Source organism: Chrysochloris asiatica, unplaced genomic scaffold, assembly GCF_000296735.1.
Source record: "Chrysochloris asiatica unplaced genomic scaffold, ChrAsi1.0 scaffold00089, whole genome shotgun sequence".
NCBI classification, from domain to species: domain Eukaryota; kingdom Metazoa; phylum Chordata; class Mammalia; order Afrosoricida; family Chrysochloridae; genus Chrysochloris; species Chrysochloris asiatica.
In genome coordinates, this window is record NW_006408607.1 from 1,644,016 (window position 1) to 1,655,966 (window position 11,951).

The 11,951-nt window shown below is 37.2% G+C and overlaps 1 pseudogene; it reads left to right on the plus strand.

Annotated features, from left to right (window-relative positions):
- The first annotated feature begins 289 nt into the window (after nucleotides 1–289).
- The window catches only part of LOC102827533, a 120,094-nt pseudogene continuing 108,432 nt past the window's right edge, over nucleotides 290–11,951 (plus strand).

Genomic DNA, 11,951 nt, shown 5'->3' on the forward strand with positions numbered 1-11,951 from the left:
ATATATCAAAAAGAAATGCTCTATGTTCAGCTTTATAAAGCAGTAACATATAGTCAAGAGCCAATAGCCCTTAAGGAAGAAATCCAAGATACATGGAAGGCATTGGCAAAGAGCAATACTCTGGGAATTGATAGACTACACATTATTATTTTTCAAACAAACTAATGCAGCACTGCAGGTACCCATTCATCTATGCCAAGACATTTGGAAGACAGCTACCTGGCTAACTGATAGGAAAAGATCCATATGTGTGCCTATTCTAAAAGAGGTGACTCAAGGAATGTGGAAAATGGCTGCAGCAGTACATCATTATGTAACTGCCAGAAACGGAAGCCAAAATCAGAAGAAGATGTGGCATGAGGTATATCAATGCTGATGTTCCTTGGATATTGGTTTATAGTAGCAAGTATCAAAGAGATGTTTACCTGTGCTTTATTGACTATACAAAGGTTTTTGACTGTGGGGATCATCACAAGCTATAAATAACATTGATCATAATGGTTATTCAAGAACATTTAATTATGCTCATGATTAGGCTATACATAGACCAAGACACAGTCATTCAAACAAAACAAAGGGACACTGAAAGGTCAAGGTTGCATTCTTTCATCATATTTATTCAATCTGTATGCTCAGCAAATAACATGAGATATTGGATTATATGAAGCAGATTGTGGTATCAGGATTAGAAGATGATACCACCTTACTTGCTGATAGCAAAGAAGATTTAAAATACTGATGAAGATAAAAGGCTAGAACCATCATTATTAGTTACACCTCAATGTAAAGGAAACAAAAGTCCTCACAAAAAGACCAATAAATGACATCATGGTAAATCAAGAAAAGATTGAAGTTGTCAAATACTTCATTTTTCTTGGAACCCCTATCAAAAGTCATGGAAGCAGCAGTCAAGAAATTAAATGATAATTTTCATTAGGCAAATCTGCTGCCCAAGAACTCTTCTAAGTGTTCAACAGTAAAGATGTGAGTGTCAGGACTAAGGTGTGCCTGACCCAAGCCATGATATTTTCAATAGCTTCATATGCATGTGAAAATTGGACAATGAATGAGGAAGGCCTTAAAAGAATTGATACATTTGAGTTATAATGTTGGAGAAGACTACTGAATGTTCCCTGAAAGGTGAGAAAAACAAACTTGTTTTGGAAAAAGTACAGCCATAATGCTCCTTAGGAGGAAGTCAGGGTGGCAAAACTTTGTCGCTCTTTCTTTGGAAACATTATGAGGAGTGACCAATACCTAGAGGAAGACATATTGCTTGGTATGATGTGAATAGTCAGTGAAAAAGAGAAAGACTCTCAAGAGATGGATTAACACAGTGGCATTATTAATGAACTAAAAACAATTGCTGCTGTTGGTGGTGTTAAATGCTATTGAGTAGATTCCGACCCATAGCAAGCCTACATAGGGTTTCTGAGGAGTAGCTGGTGAACTTGAACTGCCAACCTTGCAGCTCAAACTGACCTTGCAGTCCAGCACACTGACCCACAGTGCCACACCAGAATTCCAAAACAAAACAAAACAAAAACCAGTTAATAATGGGTAAAAATAATTATGAGGATGACACTGGACTTGGCAGTATTTCTTTCTGTTGTGCCTGGGATTCTAAGAGTCAGAATTGACTCAATGACCTCTAATAACAACAATAAGAAACTGATGGAATACAAATTGAAGTCATTTAACAAATTGATGCAGTACTGAAGATACTCAGTCATCTATTTCAAGAAATTTAGAATGCAACTCCATGACCAACTGATTTGTGCCCAGCCCAAAGAAAGTTGAATCTACAGAATGCATAAATCATCAAACGATATCATTATTATAATATGCAAGTAAATTTTTGCTGAAGGCAATTAAAAAATGGTTATAAAAGTACATCAGCAGGGAACTGCCAGAAATTCAAGCCAGATTCAGGAGAGGACATGCAACTAGGGATAACATTGCTGATGTTAGATAGATTTTGACTGAAAGTAGAGAGTATCAGAAAGATGTTTGAATGCTCCTTATTGACCAGACAAAAGCTTTTGACTGAGTAGATCATAACAAATTACAGACAATTGAGAAGACTGGATATCCCAGAACATTTAATTTTGCTCATGAGGAACATGTACGAAACTGAGAGGTATTTGCTATAACAGAACAAGGGGATACTAACTGGTAAAAATTCAGGAAAATTGTGTGGCAGTGTTGTATGCTTCCACATTACTTATTCAATCTGTATGCTGAGCAATTAATTTGAGAATTTGGATTATATGAAAAAGAATGCAACATTAGGATTGGGAGAAACTCATTAACAGCCTGCAGTATGTAGATGATGCATCCCTGCTTGCTGAAAGCAAAGGGGACTTAAAATAATTACTGATGAAGATTAAAAGACAAACCTGGAGACAGGGCTTTATGGAGGATAGGGTCGAGGTACAGTGAAGATCTACATCAGCAATAACATAGAATACCATGTGAAACGGGTTCAGGGGGAACTCCCAAACGCTGAACCACATATGTAGGAACATTTAAAAAGTTTGAAGGCTTATAGCTAGTGGAACTTGTAGTTGAAACAAGAAATCTTGGACTTTTGAATCTGCCAGGATCAGCGTTCTTGAGCCAACAACTTGGGTGAGATCAAATGGCAAGACCAAGCAGGAGAGCAAGCAGAATTGACATGGACTAATGCCTGCGGGAACCTGGAAGACAAAGGTGGACAATGTTCTTTGCTTGGTTTTGTTTTGTTCTGATTTTTTTTTTTTTTTTTTTGGTATGTGTTCATTGGCCTCTTGCTGTCTGCACACCTCCATTCTGATGACTAGAGGGGGTTCCAGAGAGAGTGGACACCCCCACACCTACCACTGGCAGATTCTTCTACCACATATGCACACATATCCTCTCAGCGGTCAAAGGTCCAGACCCCGCTTAAAACCAACAGGCAGCACAAAACGGCCACAACCAGCACTGAACTGTTTATTAATAAGGACAAGGACAGAATAGGGGTTGTTTAAAAGGCTAGCGCCACCCCCCCAACTTAAAATCAATGAGCAATACAAAATGGGATAGCCAGCTCTGAACTGTTCATTAATAGGGAAAAGACCAAAACAAGGGTTGTGGAGTGGGAGAGAGTTTAAAACCAAAACAGGCTGAAAACTAAGTCCTGAGGTACAGCATAACAACCAACAGTGGCATCTTGAAATTAATCAGGAGGCCTTGAAGGAAAGAAGCTGAGAGAGGATATTGAAATCATACTCATATTAGGCTACAGATTTTTTTTTTTTCCTTCTCTCTCTTTTCTGTGATTATAGACTAAAGTATCCAATCTGTTGTTTTGTTTTGCTGTTGCTGTTTTTTTTAAATAGTTGTTGCTCCCCCTTTTACCTTTAGGCAAGTCTTTCTCTCCCTTTATTACCAAACAAGAGACAGAAATTTCTACCATATAGTCAAGCTACAATCACACTCTATAAGACCTCACAAACCAGGCAAGAACCAATACAAAATGCCATATACCAGGGAAATAGACAACAACTGTGAAAGTTACTCTGAGTTAAGCAATTAGATGAGTTAAAAGGGAAGCCCACCTCCTGATCACATCTACCTGGAGGCAATCAGAAAGCATAAAAAACACCAAAACACACACTCAACTAATGATTAAGGCCACAGCTAACCACTGAACATGTCTAAGAAGAAAAATAGATGACCATATCAGCACAAATCCAGAAACAAGATAATATGTATGAGACAAATATCCCAGAGATAGACCTGGACTCTATTCTGGAAGATAGGCAGGCCTTAAAAATGCCTGAGAAGGAATTCAGAAAAATTATTATAAAATGTTTCTAAACACTTTACAATGGAGTTGAGAAAAATAAGGAAGAAGTCAGGAAAGCACTAAAGGAACAATCAAATAAGATAGATACAGCATTGGAAATAATTCAAAACCTACAGAAACAGGTCCAAACAATTAATAATAGGATATCAGAAATGGACAATACATTGAAAGGGCAAAAGAGTAGAACTGAAGAGATGGAAAACAGAACTAGTCAGCTGTAAGACAAATCCCTCAATACTACTAAAAGCATGCAAAAAAAGGATTTACCAAAAAAAATCCAGAGAAGGTCAGAGATTCATGTTGGACAACATGAAGAGTAATAATTTAAGAATTATCAGCACTCCAGAACAGGAAGACTAACACAAGTCCACAGAGGACATAGTTGAAGAAAATTTCTCTAACATCCTGAAAAGTGAAATGATAAGCATTCAAGGAGCTCAATGAACCCCAGAAAGGATAGACCCCAAAAGAAAATCAACAAGACATATCATAATCAGTCTTTCTAAAATCAAAGATAAGGAGACAATCCTGAAAGCAGTTAGGAAAAAGAGAAGTGTTACACTCAAAGGCAAGCAAGTCAGATTAAGCTTGGATCTCTCAGGAGAAACCACACAAGCAATAAGGCAAAGGGAGACATATATAAAACCCTGAAAGAAGAAAACTGCCAACCAAGAATCCTTTACCCAGCAAAGTTATCAACCAAATGCAATGGTGTAATAAAAAAATAAACAGAAGCTAAAGGATTTTGCCAAAGCCAACCCTGCACTACAAAAAATCCTAAAGGGAGTTCTGTGGAGTGAGAACCAACAAGAACAGACAACAACCAGATATTGACCTATGTTGCAGCACCTCCCGGAAATCAATCAACAAATGGAAGAGTCAAGAAGAGAACAAAACGATAAGAACAAACTCAGAAAATCTGGGAAGTCAGTCTATGATCAAAACAATTACAATATGAAAGAAAGTAAACACGTAAACAGGGATCCAGATGGTGAGAAGGTGAGGTAGATTACAGGATAAAATAGACTGCATTAAATGGAGGGGAAACTTAATAAATTATAAGGTAACCTCAAATAAAATTAACACTTCACAACATGCCAAGAAAATTAAAATCCAAGAAGAACATGGAAACATTAAAACTATGATGAAAATGATAAGAAAGAATACAAAAGCCATGAACACAGCACAAGAAGACACGCAGAACAAAGAAAGTAGCAGCACCACAAACAAAACAAAACAAAACAAAAAAACAAAACAAAACAAAATTACAGCAATTGATCCATACCTATCAATAATTATACTGAATGTAAACGGATTAAGTGTACCAGTTAGGAGATGGAGGGTGGTAGAATGGATAAGAAAAAAAAAAAAAAAATCCTTCAATATATTGTATGCAAGAGACACGTCTTACAAACATAGACAAAAACATATTAAAAGTCAAAAGTTGGAAAAAATATTCCAAGCTAATTGCAATAAAAGCTGAACAGGACTGGCAATACCAATTGTAGCATAGTGGTTATGAATCAGGCTGTGAGCCACAAGATCAGCAGTTCGAAAATACCAGCTGTTCTGTGGGAGAAAGATGAGACTTTCTGCTTCCATAAAGATTTACAACCTCGGAAACCCTGTATTGGGTCACTATCCTGTACAGGGTTGCTATGAGTCAGAACCTACTCGATGGCACCTAACAATGATTGTGCATTTTGCTATTTTGAAGGATTTCATAAAGATCATATCTTACTTTTACTGTACAAAATTGTTGTTGTTGTTGTTGTTAAGTTCCTTTGAGTTGGTTTTGATCATGGTGTACTTGTATATGGTTTTGGAAGACTGACCAGTGAATTTGAACCACTGACCTTGTGATTAAAATCAACCTTGCGGTCCAGTGTATTATCTGAAGCACCACACCAGGACTCCACCATATAAAATAGTATTTGGAAATGTGTTTGTTTGTTTTTTTATCTTTGACAATAAGTGCATTGGGGCTACTCAACAGACCAAAAATGTTAGGATGAAAGTCCTCATTGGAAAAGAAATTCTTGACCCCATATTTATGGTTTTGTCAATTCTCATTTTACTAAAAATATTATAAAAAATAACTGAAAAACAGCTAGGCACTTTCTATTTAAATAGAAGAAAGTCACCCCTTTTTCTCAGCAACCCTTCCCTCTGGGTAAGTTTACTTATGTAAATGCACATAGATAATTTATGTACTATATCAGAAAGAATAATTCTAGGGAAACAAATTTTGAAGATTATTTTATTAAATGATCCTGTTGTGAGATATTAGTACTTGAATATCCCCTGGGATATTTTATCAAGTAGATCAGACTTTCTGTTTTGAAAATAACTATTATAAATTTGGAGCTTTATTGAAATCTTCCAATGTTTTAGTTGTTGTTTTTAAGTGACACCCAGGTGATTTCCAGCTCATAGCAGCACTATATAGGGTTTGAGAAGCTGTACATTTTTGTGGGAGCAGAAAGCCTCATCTTTGTCTCATGGAGCAGTTCATAGGCTCAAACCTCTGCTCTTGTGGTTCATAGGCCAGTGCTTACCCTACAGAGCCACTGTACTATGATAGTTAAAACTGTATTGTATGTGGTTGTTGTTATTAAGTGCTATGAAATGTGTCCTGACTCACAGTGTCCCTGTATAGGGTTTCCAAGGAATGACTGGTGTTGTAGTTCTGAGTAAATTTTAGGTCTTGCCTCAAAGTTCATAAATGTTATATTTTTCTGACTAATTAACAGTTATAGATTATATGCTAATGATAATAGGTCAACGTTTTTTTAAATTATTTTCTTTCAGATGAATACAGTGAATGAATAAAGTCTAATATTAGTTGAATCAATTGTTCGAGTCAACTCTAATTTATGACAAACCCATGTATGTCAGATTAAAACTATGTTCTGATAGATTTTAAATGAATAATTTTGCAACAAGATCATGAGATTCTTTTCTTTTTTTTTCTTTTTAAATTTTAGGTGCCTCTGAGTGGACTTGAGCCTGCAACCTTTTAGTTACCAGCTGAGAGTGTTAACTGTTTGCAATACCTAACAACAATTTCCTAAGTACAAGGAGGGGAAAGTAGATTTTGATATATGTTGCATCAAAATATTTTAAGCCAGCAATGTCATACTCCTCCTCTAAGATATGCCTGACATAAGCCATGGTATTTTCAATAGTATCATATACATGTGAAAGTTGGACAGTAGAAGAATTGATGCCTTTTGAGTTATGGCATGGGAGGAGAATATTAAAATTAACCTGGACTGTCAGAAGAACAAACACATCTGTATTGAAAGAAGTACAACCAGAAAGCACCTTAGATGCCAATATGGCCAGATTTGTCTCTCACACTTCAGACATATAATTTGAAAGGACCAGTCCTTGGAGAAGGACATCCTGCTAGCTGAAGTGGAGGATCAGTGAAAAATAGGAAGACCCACAAGGAGATGCATTGGCACAGTGACGGCAGCAATGGGATCAAGTGTAGCAGTGATTCTGAGATTCTGAGATTGATTGTGTGTTTGGAACAGGACTGAGCAGTGTTTCATTCTGTTGTGCATAAGTTCATTATGAGTTGGTACTGACTTGATGGCACCTAACAGCAATTACCCCCCAGTTTGATTCTATGCTCCTGTTATTCATATGCATATGGAATTTGGACAATGAATAAAGAAGACAACCATAGAATTTGTGCATTTGAATTATGATGATGGGAAGAATATTGAAGGTACCATGCACTGCCAGAAGAATGAGCAAATCTGCTTTGGAAGAAGTACAGCCAGAATGTTTCTTGGAAACTAGAATGATGAGACTTTGTCTCATGTACTTTGGATATGTTGTGAGGAAGCATCAGAGTCTAAAGAAGGATATCATGCTTAATAAAGTGATGGGCCAGCAATAAAGAGGAAGACCCCCAGTGAGATAGACTGACACAGAGGTAGCAACAATGGATTGAGGCATAATAGCAATTTTGAGGATGGTGTAGGACTGGGCACAGTTTAGTTATGTTGTATAGAGGGTCAGAACTGACTTGACAACACGTAACAACAAGAATAACAAATAGCTAAAAGTTCTGCAAAGGTGTACATTCATAAGGAGCTGCCTGAGATGAGAGTTCAACAGTGAGTAATTGCTTGGAGTCAGTTAAACTTCAATGTTTCATGGCACAGTACTCCAGATAACCAAGTGTTTCTGACTTGTGACAGAGTGCAAAAAGTTAGAATAATTACTAAGTTAGAGTGGAGTTCACACAAGACCATCTTTACTTCTGGCAGCAATTACAAGCTTTGGTAGTTCCCCCAAACCAACCTGAAGTGTGATGATTTTCTAGAAGGACTCAGAGGATTCAGTGAAAACTATTATGCTTATCATTTATTACAGGAAGGGGATACAGATTAAAATCAACCCCAAAAAAGAGATGTATAATACAGAGTTTCGAAGTTTCAACAAAAGAATCAAGATGTGACTCCTTTTAGTCTCTTTTGTAGTGTACATCTATTGGTAATAAGTTCTTTCATCTTTTGTTTTAATTTTACTCTCAATTTTGACTAGCATTTTTTAAAAATAGTAGCTTGTTTGATTGTTCTTCACTTCCACCAGTTTAAATATGCTTTATCACTGCCTTTATGTCTGCACAGTTTTTGAGAAAAAAAATCAACATTTATAATCTTATTGAGAGTTCTTTGTACATGATTCTGTGGCTCTGTTTTCATTTTTTTGTCCTTTATTTTGGAGGCTTTGACTATGAAGTGTCTTGGTGTGACTCTCTTTGAGTTTACAACTTAGAATTTATTGACATTCATAGATGTGAAAGCTTATGTCTCTGGCCAGATTTGGAAAGTTTTCAACATTAATTTTTCGGGTTTATTTTTCTTCCCCTTTCTCTCTACTTTATTATTCTGTTGTTTTTGAGTGCAATAGAGTCACTTCCGACCATTAGCAACACTGTTTAGGGTTTCCGTGGAGTGACTGGTGAGTTTGAACTGCTGACTTTGCAGTTCAAAACGAGTTTTCAGTCCAGCGCATTAACCCACAGTGCCACACCAGGACTCTTTTACATTCGTATGTTATTCTGCTTATAGGTGTTTCCCAAGTCCCTTCAGCTTTGTTCGCTTTCCGCCACTCTCTCTCTCTCTCTCTCTCTCTTTTTTTTTTTTTTTCTTCTTTTTTCCTTGTGCTTCTCAGACTTGATAATTTTAATTTTGTTGTTGTTAAGTGCCGTTGAGTTGCTTCTGACCCATCGCTACCCTGTATAGGTTTTCTGAGGAGCAGATGGTGAGTTTGAACCACTGACCTTGAAGTTCAAAACGACTTTGAAATCCAGCGCATTAACCCATACTGCCACAACAGACATCTCAATCTTAACGGTCATTAATAGTTTCCGTTCTGCCAACTCAAATCTGCTGTTTTGGCGATTTTAGTGAATTTTTTGTTCCTCCTTCAGTTATTATACAACTCAGCTGCAGTATTTCTTTAAAATTATTTTTCTTTGTATTAAATTTTTTATTTGGATCTTATATTATTTTCTAGATATTCTTTAGTACTTATTTCATTTTTTCCCTTTAATTCTTTAAACATACTTAGGTGTGTTTCTTTAAAATCTTTGTTTAATAAAGTCATTATTTGCACTTCTTTGGTGAAAATTCCTGTCACTTTCTTTTGTCCTTTTGCATTGATCATATTTTCTTGTCTCTATATATATCTTGTTATTTTTGGTGCGAGGACATTTCACTATTTCATGGCAGAAATTCTGGATCTTAGCTTCTTTCTCTTCTCTAAGGTTTGCTCTTCATCCTCATTATCATTATTATTGTTATTTTGAATAATTGAGGGTTGTATTTCTCTGCTTCAACACCAGACTCCCAGTCTAGGCACAGATGATGGTGTTGCTTCACTGCTGATGGCCTTGCCCAGTGACATAGGTCATCACTCCTTCACTTTTAGGCTTCTTAAGTGGGAAGTAAAGAGGACTTGAAACATTTACTTATGAAGATCAACGAACACAGCCTTCGATATGGATTACATCTCAATGTCAAGAAAACAAAAATCCTCACCACTGGACCAATAAACAACATTCTTATCAATGGAGAAAAGATTGAAGCTGTCAAGGACTTCATTCTTCTTGGATCAATTATCAACACTCGCGGAAGCAGCAGTCAAGAAATCAGATGACGTATTGCACTGGGCAAATCTGCTGCACAGGAACTTTTTAAAGTATTGAAGAACAGAGATGTCAGCTTGAGGAATAAGGTGCGCCTGACCCAAGCCATGATATTTTCAGTAACCTCATATGGATGTGAAAGCTGGACAGTGAATAAGGAAGATCGTAGAAGAATTGATGCCTTTGAGTAGTGGTGTTGGAGGAGAATACTGAAAGTGCCATGGACTGCCAAAAGAACCAATAGATCTGTTTTAGAAGAAGTGCAGCCTGAGTGCTACCTGGAGTCCAAGATGGCTAAGCTTCGTCTCTCATACTTTAGACATATTGTCCGGAGGAAACAGTCTCTGGAGAAGGATGTCCTGCTGGGTAAGGTGGAGGGTCAGAGAAACAGAGGAAGACCCCTAATGAGATGGATTGGCCAGGTGGCATCATTGATGGACTCAAGTGTGGCAGTGGTAGTGAGGTTGGCCCAGGATCGGACATTGTTTTGTTCTGCTGTGCATGGGGTCACTATGAGTCGGTTCCGACTCTATGGCACCTGACAACAACAACAACAAGTGGCAACATTGGATGTGACACCAATCCTTTGTACCAGACTCTGTCTTGGAGCACCAGATTCCCTTACTGGGGACACTGACCATGTTTCTCTGGCATCACACTTATCCTGTTCCCTTCGGGGGCACTGAGAACAGCACTCAACCTCCAATTCCTCCTCACGATTTGGGATTACCTGCTCTCACTGATTGCACACCACACATTTCCCCATTTAACCATGTAATAGTGTTGTGAAATGCTGTTGACCTGTTGCTGAATCATAATGATCCTGTACGGGGTTTATGAGGAGCAACTGGTGGGTTTGAATCACTGACCCTGCAGTTAGTAGTTCAGTGTTTTTCCTACAGCATCATACCTAGACTCCATAGACATTTAAATACAGATAATTTTCTTTGCTTAAAATAATAATAATAATAAAACATACTCTGAGTTCTATCTTAACATTTGAATACAGTTTAGTAGGACACAGGGATTTGATAATAAAAATTAGATAAATAAAAAATGGTTTTATGAGTATACTTCATGATTTGTAAACTAGATATGTTTGTTATTTTTGTTGTTAAATTCTGTGGAGTCGATTGCAACTCATAACAACTGTGAATAGGGTTTTGGAGGAGCAACTGGTGAGTTTGAACTGCTGACCTTGTGGCCAAGTGCTTATTAAATCTAAGATGCTAACAATTGTCTATAATTTAGATATTCTTAGAGCTTTTTAACATTATGCAAATGTATTCCCTAATTATATGTGCAAAAATCCCTATATTTTCTTTGGTTTTATATAGGACCTATTCTTCGGTAAGGTGGATGGTCAGAGAAAAAGAGGAAGACCCCAGCAAGATGGGCTGACCAAGTGGTAGTATCAATGGGCTCAAGCATGGCAACAACAGTGAGGTTGGCCCAGGACTGGGCAGTGTTTCATTCTGTTGTGCATAAGGTCTCCATGAGTCAGTACCAACTTGATGGCACCTAACAACAAATTCTTAGAAATACAATGTGAAAAGCATACCAGACAATAATCTCATGGAGGACAAGCATTCTAGAGTCTTTTTCATCATGATCTCCTCAAACCTTCTTATTGTTGTTGTTAGGTGCCATCCAATTGATTCTGACTTATAGTGACCTATGCACAATAGAAAGAAACATTGGCTGGTGCTGTGTCATCCTCACAAATGTTGTGAAGCTTGAGGTATTGCTGCTGCCACTGCTCCAGTCCATCTCATTTGGGGTCTTCCTCCTGATAAAATGTGTGAAGTGTGAGAGAGGAAGTCCGGTCATTCTGGCTTCCAAGGGACACTCTGGTTATACTTCTTAAAACATAGATTTGTTTGGTCTTCTAATAATCCATGATACTTGTAATATTCTTCTCTAACACTGTAACACAAATGAAAAAAA